Source organism: Lissotriton helveticus, chromosome 2_1 (genome assembly GCF_964261635.1).
Source record: "Lissotriton helveticus chromosome 2_1, aLisHel1.1, whole genome shotgun sequence".
NCBI lineage: Eukaryota > Metazoa > Chordata > Amphibia > Caudata > Salamandridae > Lissotriton > Lissotriton helveticus.
The window spans coordinates 1,701,847,700-1,701,867,408 of record NC_136059.1 but is presented as its reverse complement, the minus strand read 5'-3'; the positions used below and the strand labels follow the sequence as shown (position 1 = coordinate 1,701,867,408).

General features: G+C 45.6%; 1 long non-coding RNA gene across 1 annotated transcript in view; it reads right to left on the bottom strand.

Moving 5' to 3' along the window:
- The window catches only part of LOC144819910 (uncharacterized), a 181,611-nt gene that overhangs the window by 51,963 nt on the left and 109,939 nt on the right, over window positions 1-19,709 (bottom strand). The window contains exon 2 of the long non-coding RNA XR_013607619.1: window positions 17,555-17,738. This is a non-coding gene — a long non-coding RNA (uncharacterized LOC144819910). The remainder of the gene's footprint in view (window positions 1-17,554; window positions 17,739-19,709) is intronic.

Sequence of the window (19,709 nt, the reverse complement as noted above, 5' to 3'; positions counted from 1 at the left end):
CTGAGGACCGGCCCGGTTTCGAGGTAACACCTCTCATCAGCCCGGCTAGCTTGATTCCAGTGGTGTGGAGTGCCTGGGACTCACGTCTGAGCATCCCCAGTACACTTAGAGCGGTAATTGCAAACACAACAATGATGGACAGAATGTGGATCAATGTCACACATTCACCCCAGTCCAAAGATCTGGGCCCAAATCCATCGTTTTTCCACTCCACACCACCCTGGGTTAGACAATGGCGATATGCAAATCAGCGCTGACCCTGTGCCCCATGGGAACAGTCCAGTCCGAACTACAAAAGCCATGTCCTTCCCAGAACGGAAACAAGCATCCGAGGACCGGCCCGGTTTCGAGGTAACACCTCTCATCAGCCCGGCTAGCTTGATTCCAGTGGTGTGGAGTGCCTGGGACTCACGTCTGAGCATCCCCTGTACACTTAGAGCGGTAATTGCAAACACAACAATGATGGACAGAATGTGGATCAATGTCACACATTCACCCCAGTCCAAAGATCTGGGCCCAAATCCATCGTTTTTCCACTCCACACCACCCTGGGTTAGACAATGGCGATATGCAAATCAGCGCTGACCCTGTGCCCCATGGGAACAGTCCAGTCCGAACTACAAAAGCCATGTCCTTCCCAGAACGGAAACAAGCATCCGAGGACCGGACCGGTTTCGAGGTAACACCTCTCATCAGCCCGGCTAGCTTGATTCCAGTGGTGTGGAGTGCCTGGGACTCACGTCTGAGCATCCCCAGTACACTTAGAGCGGTAATTGCAAACACAACAATGATGGACAGAATGTGGATCAATGTCACACATTCACCCCAGTCCAAAGATCTGGGCCCAAATCCATCGTTTTTCCACTCCACACCACCCTGGGTTAGACAATGGCGATATGCAAATCAGCGCTGACCCTGTGCCCCATGGGAACAGTCCAGTCCGAACTACAAAAGCCATGTCCTTCCCAGAACGGAAACAAGCATCCGAGGACCGGCCCGGTTTCGAGGTAACACCTCTCATCAGCCCGGCTAGCTTGATTCCAGTGGTGTGGAGTGCCTGGGACTCACGTCTGAGCATCCCCAGTACACTTAGAGCGGTAATTGCAAACACAACAATGATGGACAGAATGTAGATCAATGTCACACATTCACCCCAGTCCAAAGATCTGGGCGCAAATCCATCGTTTTTCCACTCCACACCACCCTGGGTTAGACAATGGCGATATGCAAATCAGCACTGACCCTGTGCCCCATGGGAACAGTCCAGTCCGAACTACAAAAGCCATGTCCTTCCCAGAACGGAAACAAGCATCCGAGGACCGGGCCGGTTTCGAGGTAACACCTCTCATCAGCCCGGCTAGCTTGATTCCAGTGGTGTGGAGTGCCTGGGACTCACGTCTGAGCATCCCCAGTACACTTAGAGCGGTAATTGCAAACACAACAATGATGGACAGAATGTAGATCAATGTCACACATTCACCCCAGTCCAAAGATCTGGGCCCAAATCCATCGTTTTTCCACTCCACACCACCCTGGGTTAGACAATGGCGATATGCAAATCAGCGCTGACCCTGTGCCCCATGGGAACAGTCCAGTCCGAACTACAAAAGCCATGTCCTTCCCAGAACGGAAACAAGCATCCGAGGACCGGCCCGGTTTCGAGGTAACACCTCTCATCAGCCCGGCTAGCTTGATTCCAGTGGTGTGGAGTGCCTGGGACTCACGTCTGAGCATCCCCAGTACACTTAGAGCGGTAATTGCAAACACAACAATGATGGACAGAATGTGGATCAATGTCACACATTCACCCCAGTCCAAAGATCTGGGCCCAAATCCATCGTTTTTCCACTCCACACCACCCTGGGTTAGACAATGGCGATATGCAAATCAGCGCTGACCCTGTGCCCCATGGGAACAGTCCAGTCCGAACTACAAAAGCCATGTCCTTCCCAGAACGGAAACAAGCATCCGAGGACCAGCCCGGTTTCGAGGTAACACCTCTCATCAGCCCGGCTAGCTTGATTCCAGTGGTGTGGAGTGCCTGGGACTCACGTCTGAGCATCCCCAGTACACTTAGAGCGGTAATTGCAAACACAACAATGATGGACAGAATGTGGATCAATGTCACACATTCACCCCAGTCCAAAGATCTGGGCCCAAATCCATCGTTTTTCCACTCCACACCACCCTGGGTTAGACAATGGCGATATGCAAATCAGCGCTGACCCTGTGCCCCATGGGAACAGTCCAGTCCAAACTACAAAAGCCATGTCCTTCCCAGAACAGAAACAAGCATCCGAGGACCGGCCCGGTTTCGAGGTAACACCTCTCATCAGCCCGGCTAGCTTGATTCCAGTGGTGTGGAGTGCCTGGGACTCACGTCTGAGCATCCCCAGTACACTTAGAGCGGTAATTGCAAACACAACAATGATGGACAGAATGTGGATCAATGTCACACATTCACTCCAGTCCAAAGATCTGGGCCCAAATCCATCGTTTTTCCACTCCACACCACCCTGGGTTAGACAATGGCGATATGCAAATCAGCGCTGACCCTGTGCCCCATGGGAACAGTCCAGTCCGAACTACAAAAGCCATGTCCTTCCCAGAACGGAAACAAGCATCCGAGGACCGGCCCGGTTTCGAGGTAACACCTCTCATCAGCCCGGCTAGCTTGATTCCAGTGGTGTGGAGTGCCTGGGACTCACGTCTGAGCATCCCCAGTACACTTAGAGCGGTAATTGCAAACACAACAATGATGGACAGAATGTAGATCAATGTCACACATTCACCCCAGTCCAAAGATCTGGGCCCAAATCCATCGTTTTTCCACTCCACACCACCCTGGGTTAGACAATGGCGATATGCAAATCAGCGCTGACCCTGTGCCCCATGGGAACAGTCCAGTCCGAACTACAAAAGCCATGTCCTTCCCAGAACGGAAACAAGCATCTGAGGACCGGCCCGGTTTCGAGGTAACACCTCTCATCAGCCCGGCTAGCTTGATTCCAGTGGTGTGGAGTGCCTGGGACTCACGTCTGAGCATCCCCAGTACACTTAGAGCGGTAATTGCAAACACAACAATGATGGACAGAATGTGGATCAATGTCACACATTCACCCCAGTCCAAAGATCTGGGCCCAAATCCATCGTTTTTCCACTCCACACCACCCTGGGTTAGACAATGGCGATATGCAAATCAGCGCTGACCCTGTGCCCCATGGGAACAGTCCAGTCCGAACTACAAAAGCCATGTCCTTCCCAGAACGGAAACAAGCATCCGAGGACCGGCCCGGTTTCGAGGTAACACCTCTCATCAGCCCGGCTAGCTTGATTCCAGTGGTGTGGAGTGCCTGGGACTCACGTCTGAGCATCCCCTGTACACTTAGAGCGGTAATTGCAAACACAACAATGATGGACAGAATGTGGATCAATGTCACACATTCACCCCAGTCCAAAGATCTGGGCCCAAATCCATCGTTTTTCCACTCCACACCACCCTGGGTTAGACAATGGCGATATGCAAATCAGCGCTGACCCTGTGCCCCATGGGAACAGTCCAGTCCGAACTACAAAAGCCATGTCCTTCCCAGAACGGAAACAAGCATCCGAGGACCGGACCGGTTTCGAGGTAACACCTCTCATCAGCCCGGCTAGCTTGATTCCAGTGGTGTGGAGTGCCTGGGACTCACGTCTGAGCATCCCCAGTACACTTAGAGCGGTAATTGCAAACACAACAATGATGGACAGAATGTGGATCAATGTCACACATTCACCCCAGTCCAAAGATCTGGGCCCAAATCCATCGTTTTTCCACTCCACACCACCCTGGGTTAGACAATGGCGATATGCAAATCAGCGCTGACCCTGTGCCCCATGGGAACAGTCCAGTCCGAACTACAAAAGCCATGTCCTTCCCAGAACGGAAACAAGCATCCGAGGACCGGCCCGGTTTCGAGGTAACACCTCTCATCAGCCCGGCTAGCTTGATTCCAGTGGTGTGGAGTGCCTGGGACTCACGTCTGAGCATCCCCAGTACACTTAGAGCGGTAATTGCAAACACAACAATGATGGACAGAATGTAGATCAATGTCACACATTCACCCCAGTCCAAAGATCTGGGCCCAAATCCATCGTTTTTCCACTCCACACCACCCTGGGTTAGACAATGGCGATATGCAAATCAGCGCTGACCCTGTGCCCCATGGGAACAGTCCAGTCCGAACTACAAAAGCCATGTCCTTCCCAGAACGGAAACAAGCATCCGAGGACCGGCCCGGTTTCGAGGTAACACCTCTCATCAGCCCGGCTAGCTTGATTCCAGTGGTGTGGAGTGCCTGGGACTCACGTCTGAGCATCCCCAGTACACTTAGAGCGGTAATTGCAAACACAACAATGATGGACAGAATGTAGATCAATGTCACACATTCACCCCAGTCCAAAGATCTGGGCCCAAATCCATCGTTTTTCCACTCCACACCACCCTGGGTTAGACAATGGCGATATGCAAATCAGCGCTGACCCTGTGCCCCATGGGAACAGTCCAGTCCGAACTACAAAAGCCATGTCCTTCCCAGAACGGAAACAAGCATCCGAGGACCGGCCCGGTTTCGAGGTAACACCTCTCATCAGCCCGGCTAGCTTGATTCCAGTGGTGTGGAGTGCCTGGGACTCACGTCTGAGCATCCCCAGTACACTTAGAGCGGTAATTGCAAACACAACAATGATGGACAGAATGTGGATCAATGTCACACATTCACCCCAGTCCAAAGATCTGGGCCCAAATCCATCGTTTTTCCACTCCACACCACCCTGGGTTAGACAATGGCGATATGCAAATCAGCGCTGACCCTGTGCCCCATGGGAACAGTCCAGTCCGAACTACAAAAGCCATGTCCTTCCCAGAACGGAAACAAGCATCCGAGGACCAGCCCGGTTTCGAGGTAACACCTCTCATCAGCCCGGCTAGCTTGATTCCAGTGGTGTGGAGTGCCTGGGACTCACGTCTGAGCATCCCCAGTACACTTAGAGCGGTAATTGCAAACACAACAATGATGGACAGAATGTGGATCAATGTCACACATTCACCCCAGTCCAAAGATCTGGGCCCAAATCCATCGTTTTTCCACTCCACACCACCCTGGGTTAGACAATGGCGATATGCAAATCAGCGCTGACCCTGTGTCCCATGGGAACAGTCCAGTCCGAACTACAAAAGCCATGTCCTTCCCAGAACGGAAACAAGCATCCGAGGACCGGCCCGGTTTCGAGGTAACACCTCTCATCAGCCCGGCTAGCTTGATTCCAGTGGTGTGGAGTGCCTGGGACTCACGTCTGAGCATCCCAGTACACTTAGAGCGGTAATTGCAAACACAACAATGATGGACAGAATGTGGATCAATGTCACACATTCACCCCAGTCCAAAGATCTGGGCCCAAATCCATCGTTTTTCCACTCCACACCACCCTGGGTTAGACAATGGCGATATGCAAATCAGCGCTGACCCTGTGCCCCATGGGAACAGTCCAGTCCGAACTACAAAAGCCATGTCCTTCCCAGAACGGAAACAAGCATCCGAGGACTGGCCCGGTTTCGAGGTAACACCTCTCATCAGCCCGGCTAGCTTGATTCCAGTGGTGTGGCGTGCCTGGGACTCACGTCTGAGCATCCCCAGTACACTTAGAGCGGTAATTGCAAACACAACAATGATGGACAGAATGTGGATCAATGTCACACATTCACCCCAGTCCAAAGATCTGGGCCCAAATCCATCGTTTTTCCACTCCACACCACCCTGGGTTAGACAATGGCGATATGCAAATCAGCGCTGACCCTGTGCCCCATGGGAACAGTCCAGTCCGAACTACAAAAGCCATGTCCTTCCCAGAACGGAAACAAGCATCCGAGGACCGGCCCGGTTTCGAGGTAACACCTCTCATCGCCCGGCTAGCTTGATTCCAGTGGTGTGGAGTGCCTGGGACTCACGTCTGAGCATCCCCAGTACACTTAGAGCGGTAATTGCAAACACAACAATGATGGACAGAATGTGGATCAATGTCACACATTCACCCCAGTCCAAAGATCTGGGCCCAAATCCATCGTTTTTCCACTCCACACCACCCTGGGTTAGACAATGGCGATATGCAAGTCAGCGCTGACCCTGTGCCCCATGGGAACAGTCCAGTCCGAACTACAAAAGCCATGTCCTTCCCAGAACGGAAACAAGCATCCGAGGACCGGACCGGTTTCGAGGTAACACCTCTCATCAGCCCGGCTAGCTTGATTCCAGTGGTGTGGAGTGCCTGGGACTCACGTCTGAGCATCCCCAGTACACTTAGAGCGGTAATTGCAAACACAACAATGATGGACAGAATGTGGATCAATGTCACACATTCACCCCAGTCCAAAGATCTGGGCCCAAATCCATCGTTTTTCCACTCCACACCACCCTGGGTTAGACAATGGCGATATGCAAATCAGCGCTGACCCTGTGCCCCATGGGAACAGTCCAGTCCGAACTACAAAAGCCATGTCCTTCCCAGAACAGAAACAAGCATCCGAGGACCGGCCCGGTTTCGAGGTAACACCTCTCATCAGCCCGGCTAGCTTGATTCCAGTGGTGTGGAGTGCCTGGGACTCACGTCTGAGCATCCCCAGTACACTTAGAGCGGTAATTGCAAACACAACAATGATGGACAGAATGTGGATCAATGTCACACATTCACTCCAGTCCAAAGATCTGGGCCCAAATCCATCGTTTTTCCACTCCACACCACCCTGGGTTAGACAATGGCGATATGCAAATCAGCGCTGACCCTGTGCCCCATGGGAACAGTCCAGTCCGAACTACAAAAGCCATGTCCTTCCCAGAACGGAAACAAGCATCCGAGGACCGGCCCGGTTTCGAGGTAACACCTCTCATCAGCCCGGCTAGCTTGATTCCAGTGGTGTGGAGTGCCTGGGACTCACGTCTGAGCATCCCCAGTACACTTAGAGCGGTAATTGCAAACACAACAATGATGGACAGAATGTAGATCAATGTCACACATTCACCCCAGTCCAAAGATCTGGGCCCAAATCCATCGTTTTTCCACTCCACACCACCCTGGGTTAGACAATGGCGATATGCAAATCAGCGCTGACCCTGTGCCCCATGGGAACAGTCCAGTCCGAACTACAAAAGCCATGTCCTTCCCAGAACGGAAACAAGCATCCGAGGACCGGCCCGGTTTCGAGGTAACACCTCTCATCAGCCCGGCTAGCTTGATTCCAGTGGTGTGGAGTGCCTGGGACTCACGTCTGAGCATCCCCAGTACACTTAGAGCGGTAATTGCAAACACAACAATGATGGACAGAATGTGGATCAATGTCACACATTCACCCCAGTCCAAAGATCTGGGCCCAAATCCATCGTTTTTCCACTCCACACCACCCTGGGTTAGACAATGGCGATATGCAAATCAGCGCTGACCCTGTGCCCCATGGGAACAGTCCAGTCCGAACTACAAAAGCCATGTCCTTCCCAGAACGGAAACAAGCATCCGAGGACCGGCCCGGTTTCGAGGTAACACCTCTCATCAGCCCGGCTAGCTTGATTCCAGTGGTGTGGAGTGCCTGGGACTCACGTCTGAGCATCCCCAGTACACTTAGAGCGGTAATTGCAAACACAACAATGATGGACAGAATGTGGATCAATGTCACACATTCACCCCAGTCCAAAGATCTGGGCCCAAATCCATTGTTTTTCCACTCCACACCACCCTGGGTTAGACAATGGCGATATGCAAATCAGCGCTGACCCTGTGCCCCATGGGAACAGTCCAGTCCGAACTACAAAAGCCATGTCCTTCCCAGAACGGAAACAAGCATCCGAGGACCGGCCCGGTTTCGAGGTAACACCTCTCATCAGCCCGGCTAGCTTGATTCCAGTGGTGTGGAGTGCCTGGGACTCACGTCTGAGCATCCCCAGTACACTTAGAGCGGTAATTGCAAACACAACAATGATGGACAGAATGTGGATCAATGTCACACATTCACCCCAGTCCACAGATCTGGGCCCAAATCCATCGTTTTTCCACTCCACACCACCCTGGGTTAGACAATGGCGATATGCAAATCAGCGCTGACCCTGTGCCCCATGGGAACAGTCCAGTCCGAACTACAAAAGCCATGTCCTTCCCAGAACGGAAACAAGCATCCGAGGACCGGCCCGGTTTCGAGGTAACACCTCTCATCAGCCCGGCTAGCTTGATTCCAGTGGTGTGGAGTGCCTGGGACTCACGTCTGAGCATCCCCAGTACACTTAGAGCGGTAATTGCAAACACAACAATGATGGACAGAATGTGGATCAATGTCACACATTCACCCCAGTCCACAGATCTGGGCCCAAATCCATCGTTTTTCCACTCCACACCACCCTGGGTTAGACAATGGCGATATGCAAATCAGCGCTGACCCTGTGCCCCATGGGAACAGTCCAGTCCGAACTACAAAAGCCATGTCCTTCCCAGAACGGAAACAAGCCTCCGAGGACCGGCCCGGTTTCGAGGTAACACCTCTCATCAGCCCGGCTAGCTTGATTCCAGTGGTGTGGAGTGCCTGGGACTCACGTCTGAGCATCCCCAGTACACTTAGAGCGGTAATTGCAAACACAACAATGATGGACAGAATGTGGATCAATGTCACACATTCACCCCAGTCCAAAGATCTGGGCCCAAATCCATCGTTTTTCCACTCCACACCACCCTGGGTTAGACAATGGCGATATTTTATTTATTTTGGCACAACCGACTCTATTCACATTGTCATTTCCCTATCCTGCTACTTTCCGTCTCCACTACTCTTCTACCTTGTCGACCCACTCACTCCATCCTATTTTTGGGTTAGCATTCTACTCGTTCGCTCACCATCATTTCCTGCCTAGCCCCCTCCACTCCTTACACGGAGCTTCACTCCACTTCCGGTTTTCTACCTCGGCTGACATTCTAGTTGCTTGCTCAGCCTCTGAGCTTCTCTAGCCCCGCCCCCAACAGAGACCAACTCCACGATAGCACATTACTTATGGCACACTTGTCCACTCGCTGTCGACACCATTACCCGATCTCGTCGGATCCCTTTCAGCGCGACAATTACCCAGCCTCATCGGATCTCCTGCAGCGCGACCCGCGACATTTCCATTTTACAGGTAAGCGTCCTACACTCTGCCTTCCTTTCAATACTTTGCACCAGTCGCAGCACGAGCCTGATTCTACCCGTTCCCCCCACAGATCAGGGAACACAGACACACCCGTCCCACAGTTTCCCTGGGAACACATCATTGCCTTACCAGACCCGTTCTCAACTCCTATCTAATTTTGGATACACCCGCACTTACCACGGTAAGAATCGTCGCATATGCCTTGGGCTGAGCATTTTCCGTATCACAATTCTTTTCCATTAATAGAGCCTTTCCTTTCACATCCAGCCCATACATCTTTACAGAGAATTCTAAGGTAAACACACAAGCCATTACTTTTTCCTGTCCCCTCGCTTACCTTTGCTTTTCTTTTCTTTTCTTGTCGATATTTTCCAAGCACTATGATTAACTAGGTTAGAGATTTATACTTATGTACTGAAAATGGCGCTTTATCATGCACATCGTCGATTTTAAATTGGAAATTTTTTCTTTCTGTTATTGTTAACAGCTTCTATCATGCGTGGATATTTGCGTGGGACTCACAAAGTATTTCATTTATTATCCTATATTTAGCAATAAGTATCATTATATGCCTTGCTGTGTATTTTCTTCCCGCCTTTTCGTGTACACAATTTCGAAAAGCTGCACAATGACTATGTTTGCACACATTATTGTTGCGACGATTTGTTCATCCATGGTTCTTGATTGACGTTTATTTGCCCATTGGATCTTTGGTTGATACTCTTGAGCCTTGTTCATTTTAATTTTAACCACATCATGGTCTTGCTTGAAATAACATAACGTATGTCTATACCTTGCTACATACATTGCCTTTGGTCTTCTTTTACGTACTACCTATCGAGAATGAGATAATATGTTTTGGCTTTACAAATACATTGGCTTTACCTTGCCAATTGCCCCCTTTTTTATTCCAATGTAAATAATGCCCGATCCCACATGCCATAGGATTTTGTCTTCTTTTAGGTCGCACCAGCGCCTCTGCCGTAATCCTGTGGGTCAAGTTCCATTGTACGCCTCATGCACTGGCCATCACTTGCGCTTTGGGTACTCTATACCGTAACACATTTAGATGTTTCTTCTTCACTTAGGGTCTCCACTTGCTAAGGGTGTCTTTCATTACACCTTTTGGACCACCTCTAGAGTATAGATACAATGACGTACATATTGTATCGCACCGATTTAGTTTATGTTCCGTTTCTCCTGTTTTATAGTTTTATCATATAAGTTCTCAATTTTGTTTTATTTTTCACACATTTTATTATTTCAGTCACCCTTTAATTTGTATCTATTTTGTGTCCTTCTCAGCCCTGAAGAGTCACATCTTCACACGATGTGACGAAACACGTGTCTGCTTTTTCTCACAAATGTACTCATCAAGATTGAATTATAAATCTTTCATCAGAAATCATTGGATCTCTATTCTCATTTCGCTAACACATCGTCTTTACCTGAACTGTTGGTTGTCACTTGAGAACCTACTAACCTTTGCGTGTGCACAGGACCTTGGTTACATTTGTTTGAGTAGGGGTCTTGAACCTCTGCCCTTTTTCAGGGGCTGTTTCTGTCTGGGTTTGTTCCCCTGACCTTTTTGCACTGTTTAAACCTTGTAATTTTGACTTCCAATCGTAGCTGCTAGAGCGCCAAATCTTCCTGTCATTCACTCAAACCTAGCTCCTTCTCTTTACTCTACTGTCTTGCGTAGGAGCAATAGACAGCGTTTTGTTCCTGCCAGATTTTGTTAAAATTTGCATATGTACATAATAATGATTTCTGTTGACTTTATGTATCATTGTTTATTTTTTATTTTATATGAGGAGGAGGATAATGTAGTGGTCCTATCTCTACAGAGTGTATTTATGAACCTTCTTGTGCTTGTTAGCTAGAAGTTCTTTATTGAAATGTTATGTGAGACGCGCGCTTTTGAGTCATTTGCTCTCTGATGTTCCCCCCTTGCCGTTCGCTGCGCGGCACCTGTGCATAATAAATCTTTAACTACCACAACCACAACTTGTCTGAATTGTCACTTACTACAATAAGCTATTTTTGTGTAAATAAAAAAACTTCAGAAATGCTTATTTAACTTTGACCGTCAAAGAGGCGAGTATAGTGACATTGTCTGGATAATAACATTATTTGACATTTCCCTCCTCATTGAACGTCTTAGTCATCTGATGACTTTTCAGTCAGCGGCAATTTGTATGCTGGAACTTGTAGACTCCCTCTTCTAGAGAACACAGAACTACAAGTCCTGTCATGCAAAGTTCTAATGGCTTCAAAGTCAGGATAGCTGCAGGTGCCTCTAATGATACCATACCTGCCAACTCACAAGGTGCCACCGTGTGACACACAGTGAGATTGTTCTTCAAGTTGGCAGGTATGTGATACTGTCTCATCAAACGGACATTGGGAGACCAGAGAATGGGTTTATGCGGTCAGTACTGCCTCTTTATAACGAGCATTGGCATAGCCAATAGGTCTCGTCTTGGGGACCTTATAAGTGTTGAGCCATGCAACGATTGATGTTGTTGCACCAAGGATATTGTGCTGCATAACTAAATACTTAGAAGGTCCCAAAAGCGAGACCTATTGGCAATGCCAATGCTTGATTCAGGGGGTCGCCTTGTTAGCTTAACTGTTTAAGTGGCAGCCTGCGAGCAGCCATTGAGACCCTTTGTTTACCTGTATGGAGATAGCTACTCTCCCTGCCGAGACAGTAAATTTGCATTTGCCTTGCCAGGAGGAGTCTTTTCTGTTTTACTACAGTTTCCCAACAACAGTTGGCGAGCCAGAGCCAAGAGTCCCATTTGTCCTCAACCGACTGCTGCCACCGGAATACCACCTACCCTTGTTGCTTAGATTATTGTGCATCTTTAATAAGGAAAGCAGACAACGTGTTGCCTAAAGTTCTGCCTATTCACGGGTTGTATATTGTATGACTTTTCTCTTTGGCAATGTTAAACGTAATTCTAATGTTAATAAGGTTATCGAATGCAAGATTGTGTTGAAGTATTGCACAATATTAAGTCAAGGTGCTGCGTAGCAGGAGTGTTTATCCCACTATAAAGTTGGAAGTGGTCAATGTGGGTGATTTGAAGTTGGGAGTCCGAAATGTGTTCCAATATTTTGACATAGAGGGATGGCTGAAAGGCCAATGCTGCTAAACTTTACCTCCAAGTACGATCTAAACACTTGAATTACTGTCATGGACCCAATATTTTTAAATATGTTGATGATGAGTGCATGTGTATTCATGTCAATAGAAATGCTGTCAAAGAGCGATGTTATTGTATAATGTGGTTGTGTTGTATAATGTTTAAACATATGACTGAAAATACACATTGACGTATTTCTTATTTGTGAGAACTAGTGTAAGAAATTAAAAAAGAAGAAATATTAAGTAGACAGATAAACGATTAGATGATAAAATTGCTATTAATATTGGGGACTATGGAGACTCTCTTAGAACATACGCAAAATACCTTTCCAGGTGATCAGAATAGGTTACAAAAACATTGTAGGAAATGGTTTAAAGCCATTCAGAAACACGAGTATCCCTGACCATTGATGACAAAAAATGAGAGCACATTGATATAAATCTTAAGAATAAATATGCAGGAATTAGATTCCAGATGGGAGAAGACACCTTAGCCCTATGGTGAGTCTTCTGTGAAAAGTCTTAGGACTCCTCAAATACTGACACATCTAGTACCCCATCCCCTCTCCCACCTCCATATGCCCTATAACTACTTCTCCCAAACCACCTGGTGTTTATCCATTGGCACAGCTAAAGGAAGCTGGAGAGGAATTTGAAAACCCTTCAAAATTCCTGACGGGATCTCCTAGTGTTGCCCCACAGATGTCAAAACTGAGACACACAAGTACTCCCAGACAACAAGTAAGGGTGGGTGACACTCAGTTTTCAGGACAATTAGAAGCACATGCATGTAGATCCATCCTCTCCCCAGGAGGGTAGAGGTGAAGATCAGGGTCCAGGAGACAGTGAGGATCAGTCACTTGTTTCATCAGCAATATCACACTTGTTACAGAAGAGATATATAACAGGAAGGGTAGATAAGGAGCAAATATCTACCCAACCACGAAGAGATGCAGGTGATGCTAGATGGATGGAAAAGGGGAGCGGAATAGTTTTACCATAGAGTGTTCAGGATGGTTATCACGAAGTGAGTACAGAAGAGATGCGAGGGACGCAAAAATTTGTGAAAATGTATCAGGACAGATTCAGGGAAGTTTTGGAAGAATGGCAAATAGAGTAGAATCAATACATAAGTGCGTAGACCACATGGGGGAAATACTTCGATCTCCAAAGGCTATGCACCCTACCTATGACATTAGTACTCGAGAAAGGTCCCTTATTGACATTGACCATATGAAGAGAATGATGGGATTGCCTAATCCCAATATCTTTAGAGAAGGAAAACAGGACATGTTCTCTAAACATAGGAGACCCTGAGCAACAGAGCTTGAGCGATTGTGATTTCAGGGAACACATGGCCATCAGATCCCAGGATGGGATCTTGTGAAGCTATAGGATGATTGACACTTCATGATAGAACAACACAGCAGATGAGTGTTCTATCAGCTCGACACAGCACTGATTTCACCCCTAATGAGATAGTTGCTGAAGGAAAAAAGTGTTGGTATAGTTTCCGAAGCGGAAAAAAGTTGGTACCGTGTTGTACACTATGTGGATAATTTAGCAGGATGAACTGAAGGTTTAGACCCCAGATGAGTCCATGGATGAATACTACAGTGAGTCTTCCAGCAGTCATACGATTAACCTCTGTTTCAGAGGAAGCGGCACCATTAATGTAGGACAAAAAAATCAACTGCAGTGCCACAATAAATAACGCTGACATGCAGGGGGCACCTCCTGCCTCATGGGCTATTATTGGCAGTGTGGAGAACTACTGTACAGTCAGTTACCATTGAACTGGAGAGTCCTCTGCTCATTAGTGACTTTGCAAGCCCCTGTTTTGGTAATTCCGGGAGTAAACTTGTCAATCTTACATGAACAACATCATGAGCTGTCCAACGATTTTGTTACATCATCACAGAAGGAGAAGAGATGCAGACTATTATGGCACTGCCACTTGGAATGATGTTCCCCAAGAGTACCGGTTGATTAAAGATGCTCAGTTGTTCTTTGAAAGCAGTCTGATGTTCATTCAGGTAAAGCAACTGGTGGTTACACATAACTAGATAGGAACTTTTGAACACGATTATTACCACAAAAGATGAATGGAGGGATTTAATGCTATAAAGGAAAAGCTAGAAAAAGGAAAAGCATCGTTATGTACTTGACCATATAATGACCATGGAAGGAGGGGTATGTGCCAAGATAGGAACTGCCTGCTGTACGTCTGTCCCAGCAAATGATGCTCACAATGAAATTTGTCTGTGGCTATACAAAGATTGCATAATCTGCAGAAGAAAATGGTAGTTGAAGGAGGTGCCCCAGATAATTGCCTTGGTGGGTGGTTTGCTTTACTACCATCCTGGATGTCAGGACTGTTGAAAGCGTTATTGCCAGCCCTTGTGACTCTGTTGCTGATATGTTGTGATATTAAATTAATTAGAGCATGTTGTAGAAGGATCAGTACAAAGGCAGGCGGGATGTTTATATTAGGACACCTACATGAGTAGCAGATGCTCAGTGCAAAACATATCTTCTAATACCAAGTATAGACCCAGGATTAGAGCCAGTAATTGAAATATCAATTAGTGGGGTAATTTTAAAGATGGAATTAAATATGAAGAAGGTGTGCTACCGCATATATCAGCAGTAAGCATCACAAAGTTATACGTGGTGAAAGAACATTGTAGGCCTAAAATCCACAATGATGCAAGACAGGTGAAGAGTTCACTAGGAAATAGAGTGCATGATTAGCAAGTACTTTGTTAATGGAAAACCTGTGTGCAAGCCTAAAGGAATTTATGGTCACAGCGCAGCAAGCACGTATTCTGTTTTCTCAGTGATTGAAAATGTGACTTGAAGAATAAGGGCAAGAGGTAGAATTAGCCAAAAGTACACAGAAGCTTCTAAGAATACTTTGGACCAGAACAATAAAACGCACATGCACACACATGCATACGAAAAAAGTGAATAAATGGTTTGTTAAGCTTTGTTAGACTTACAATAAAGAATGTGTAGAGAAAAGGTCAAGAGTTTGAAGACACAAGTGATGTGATGCTTTTGTAACAAATGTGTGATTATTGAGTAACCCATTATTTGACCTTTTTTGTGAGACACATTGTTTGTGTGACTATTTAATAGGCAGCCCGCTAGCATCCATTTGAGGCCAGCTGTTTACGTGTGTGAAGATAGCTACTCAACCTGCCACAACAATCTGCTTTTGCTACTCTGGAAAACAAAATGGTTTAGTGGTGGATTAGTGTAGGGTAATCTAAGTTGTTTATTCGAGCAGTGGACATGGGAGTCTGTTGGTTGGATTGACTAGGATAAAAGAAGGATAGAGGAAGGAAGAGTCTAGAACGTGCTATTTGGAAGATCAGATAGTAAAATGAGGTTTGAGATATATCAATGGATTTACTTTTACACATTTGAGTAACCTTACTACTTTTGGCTATTCACCATTTATGAGAGTAATGTTCCTCAAAAGTGTTAACTTACATGTTTTCACCTGCTAAAATGGGGAGGGGGGAGTCAGTAAAAACATCAAGTTACTAATAGTAGTGACTTTACCACACTATTTTACTTTCAGCACAATTGGTGGAGACCTGCATAATCAGGGCTGAGATCTCTCTATGGTAAAGTATAGGGAAATTAAATAAAAGTTTATTGTAGTTGAAAAAAATAATTAATAATTTTGCATGTGAAAGGTTAGTGGTAATACATTATATATATGTGTGTTTTAAATGTAGAATATTTTTTAAATGTTACTGCGCTATCAACTGAATTTTAAATAACATTTTTAATCAATGTAAATATATTAAATTATAACATTTGTAAGGCTTTTTTTTAATTAAACCCATCTAAATAAAAAATGATATTTATTAGGCATTAAAAGTTACTAAAAGTTCTGTATAAAATGAATGTAATTAATTTTAGTTCATTTTTATAAATAAATGTTGCATCTATTTTTAAATTGCCAATTAGTTCATTAAATTATTTTAAAACAAAATAATATGTATTTATAATTTACATTAAATTTGTTCAACATTAAAATAATCGAGATATTATTACAATAATTTTAATTAGTTAATTAATTTGAACATTACTCCCTACTGCCATTATTTTCTACTGGTGAGTGTGGCCATATACGTGAAATACTGGTGCTGGATTTACTCCAGATATGAGCTGGAGTACATTTACGACTGTTGGGTCCTGTTTGGCTCTACTAGCATTGGAAGTACAGTTTGTGAAAGGGAAGGGGCTTACTCTTTTGTCGATTGGTGCATGTCCCTCCTAAAACCTCTCCTTAGCCCTTCCTCAACCCCATATTAATCCCCCCAAAACCCCTTCCACTTAGTCATAAATATGCGCCATTTTGCAGCTACTCTCACAATCGCTCGAACATTACCTACAAAAATGTATACGTACATGTGCAGATATCTGTGCAGTTGGGGATGAGGCCTATTCAACATAAAGGATAGGAAAGGCATAAGTGAAGACCTTTGTATGTAGATTTGTACGTATTGTTTTGTAGTATGTTAGTAGCATTATTTTAGTACTACTGAATGTACTTCAAAGTGCAGTTTGTGAATAGGCCCCTGAGTGTATTTCTGACATTTCAAAGTAGAAGGGTGGTACCTCATACACTGAAGTGTGGTTTATGGAGGCAAAATTCCTTACAAATGCAGTAGTGATCTTTGTAACCAAAGCAGACCCACATATGGGAGTGGGTTTCCCTGCCTCTCATGAGTTTCCTAACCAAGCTTCATATGCCTACACCACCGACAGCCGCAGGTGATGACCATCAGCGTGACAACAAAGTTGCAACCAGCTGGAAAGAGCAAACTGACCTGCGCTGGCTCTACTGGGAGTTGAAATTGCAGTTAGAGGACCTGTGGCCACCACAGTGGGTGGGAGGGGGGCTCCTTGTTGTTTGGGTGTTGGGACCAGCTTAGGTTGTGTTGCTGCTGTGATGGAGCTGACGTATTACTCAACCGACACTGGTAAAAGAAGGATGGGCTGCCCTTGGAGCTTCTGTGAACCGCAAGCTCAAACTGTCAAGCGCGCCCCGCTCGCTGACTGCAGTCAGCGGGCAGGGTAGCAATGGGAGCACATAAAAAGGGCAGTCTGTGAATAGAGCGCACTTCCCATTCCGTCACAGTTGCCACCTAGCCTTCCCCGCACTCCTGATTTTGCTCCTTACCTGTCTTGCAGTACCAGTGCTTCAGCCGTCGCCAACTCATTCTGGATACGATGCGAGGAGTCTTCACTTCTTAGTTCATGGTTTCTTCTTCCGGGTCATCATCTGTCTTTGGGTTCCTTCACCGGCTGCTCCTTGGTGTCAGCTATGTGAGTCCTGCGCTCCTGGAGTACTTTTTCTGTTCAACCTGCAACAAAAGAATGGGAAAGAATATTTAAAGAATCCTAGTCTTACGGTAGGATAGTGACATGATGTATATTGTTACCCTGATACGTATTTGATTTCCTGGATTCTACGAAGTGTGGATATAGGGCCAAATGTATCAGGCCTTTTTCCCATTTCCAAACGGGCAGATTCTCAGAATCTGCCCATTTGCGAACTGGAAAAAGCCTTTTGGGATATATCATTCCAAAAGGCCATCGCAAAATAGAGATTTGCAAAATTTGCGATTCTTTATTTTACAAATGCAATTAAGGAATTGCAAATTGCGATTCCTTAAATGCAATTCTGGAAGCACCAGAAATTTGCTATTTGGCCTTAAGGAATTGCAAATTACCACCAACTTCAAGTTGGTGGTAATTTGCGATTTTCTTTAAAAAAGCAATTTTTGATTTTTTAAAAGTGCCATATGTCGCACATTTGTGCGCAAAATGTGCAACATGCATATTTCAAGGGTGCAACAGAGTGTCCTTTTGGCACCCTTGCAACCTTGAAATTGCAATCTCAATTTGTGATTCTCTAATTGGTAATCGCAAATTGAGAATGTCTTCCCATTCATTCCTATGGGCCTCCTAGCAAAACTCTTTTTTTATACATATGGCCCATAGCTTCTCATTTGTTTTTTTCTGCATTTTTCTTTAGCTGGCAAAATAGAGAATATAGTTATAGGTTAGTTCCTGAATCCTTAGGATACGCCTATTCTAATCTGACCCAGCACCTTTTTGTGTAGCATATTTTCTTGTTTTATCCTGTCTAACAAAATATGTTTCTTTCCTAGTAGTATCAGGATAAATATATGATTTTTTGGGTCAAGTGGAATTTACGGTGGCATTCATTAGGTAAGTATTGTTCACTCTCTTTTCTATTTAAACATCTGGTTTCGCAGCCCTAACGTTAATGCCTAGCATTTTCTATTTTCTACATACACAACAGTTCTAATTAAGTTCCTACATATCTATACCTTCAACTGAATTGGAAGAGGGATGTTCAACAGGTGTACTGCTCCTAAATATGAGACCAGTTATTGTTAAACACTACCCTCATATATATATATATATATATATATATATATATATATATATATATATATATATATATATATATATATATATATATATAAAACGGAAGAATACTGACTATGTTATTTCACATAGGAAGCGTATATGATCAATCCCATAGGGACAGTGTGCCAGACATTCCATTGTGTTCAACTCCTTCTCCCTTTCCTTGTTTTGTATTACCCATCTTCCCCACATTCATCTCATTGGCTTTGACAGTGTTAGGCTGATCTGGTGAGTGAGGCAAGTTGGGATCCAACATCAGTTCTTCCACCTCACTTCTTCAGAAACACCAGGTGAGTTCCACACAACCACTCACACTACTCTTGCACGTGGGTCTCAAGCTCAGGATTCCTGAATGCCCAGTACTTCAGGTAAGCCAATTAGGTGTACACAAACATCAACTGGCCCTCTACTGCTTTACTGAATGGATATTTTCCTTTTCACTCACTGGAGCCCATAAAAATGTTAATAGCAGGACATGGTTGAACTGACCTGCAAGTTACAGAACCACAAAGGTTTCTCACCCATGTGATAATAAGCTTACACCTCTGTCGTAATTTCACTAAGCCATTTTATGTGATTGTCATCTATTAGTACCTGCATTAGAACCCTCTGCCTCATTGTCCCTAATTTGTAATTTTATGTTTTGTTGAGTAATAAACTCATTTTCAATTTCTATAAAGAAAAGCACTGAGTAGAACAGCATGTATTGTCTCAGTTGCATAACTGTTTCATGTTTGGGTCTGCTCGCCCCACACACCTCCCTGCACAACCTTTGACTGCTCACTCTTGCTACTTAGAGAGACAAGCGTGGAAAGTGTGTACGTGGCACCCAGTGTGCAGTGCCATATTAGGTAACACCTGGGTCATCAGTGGCA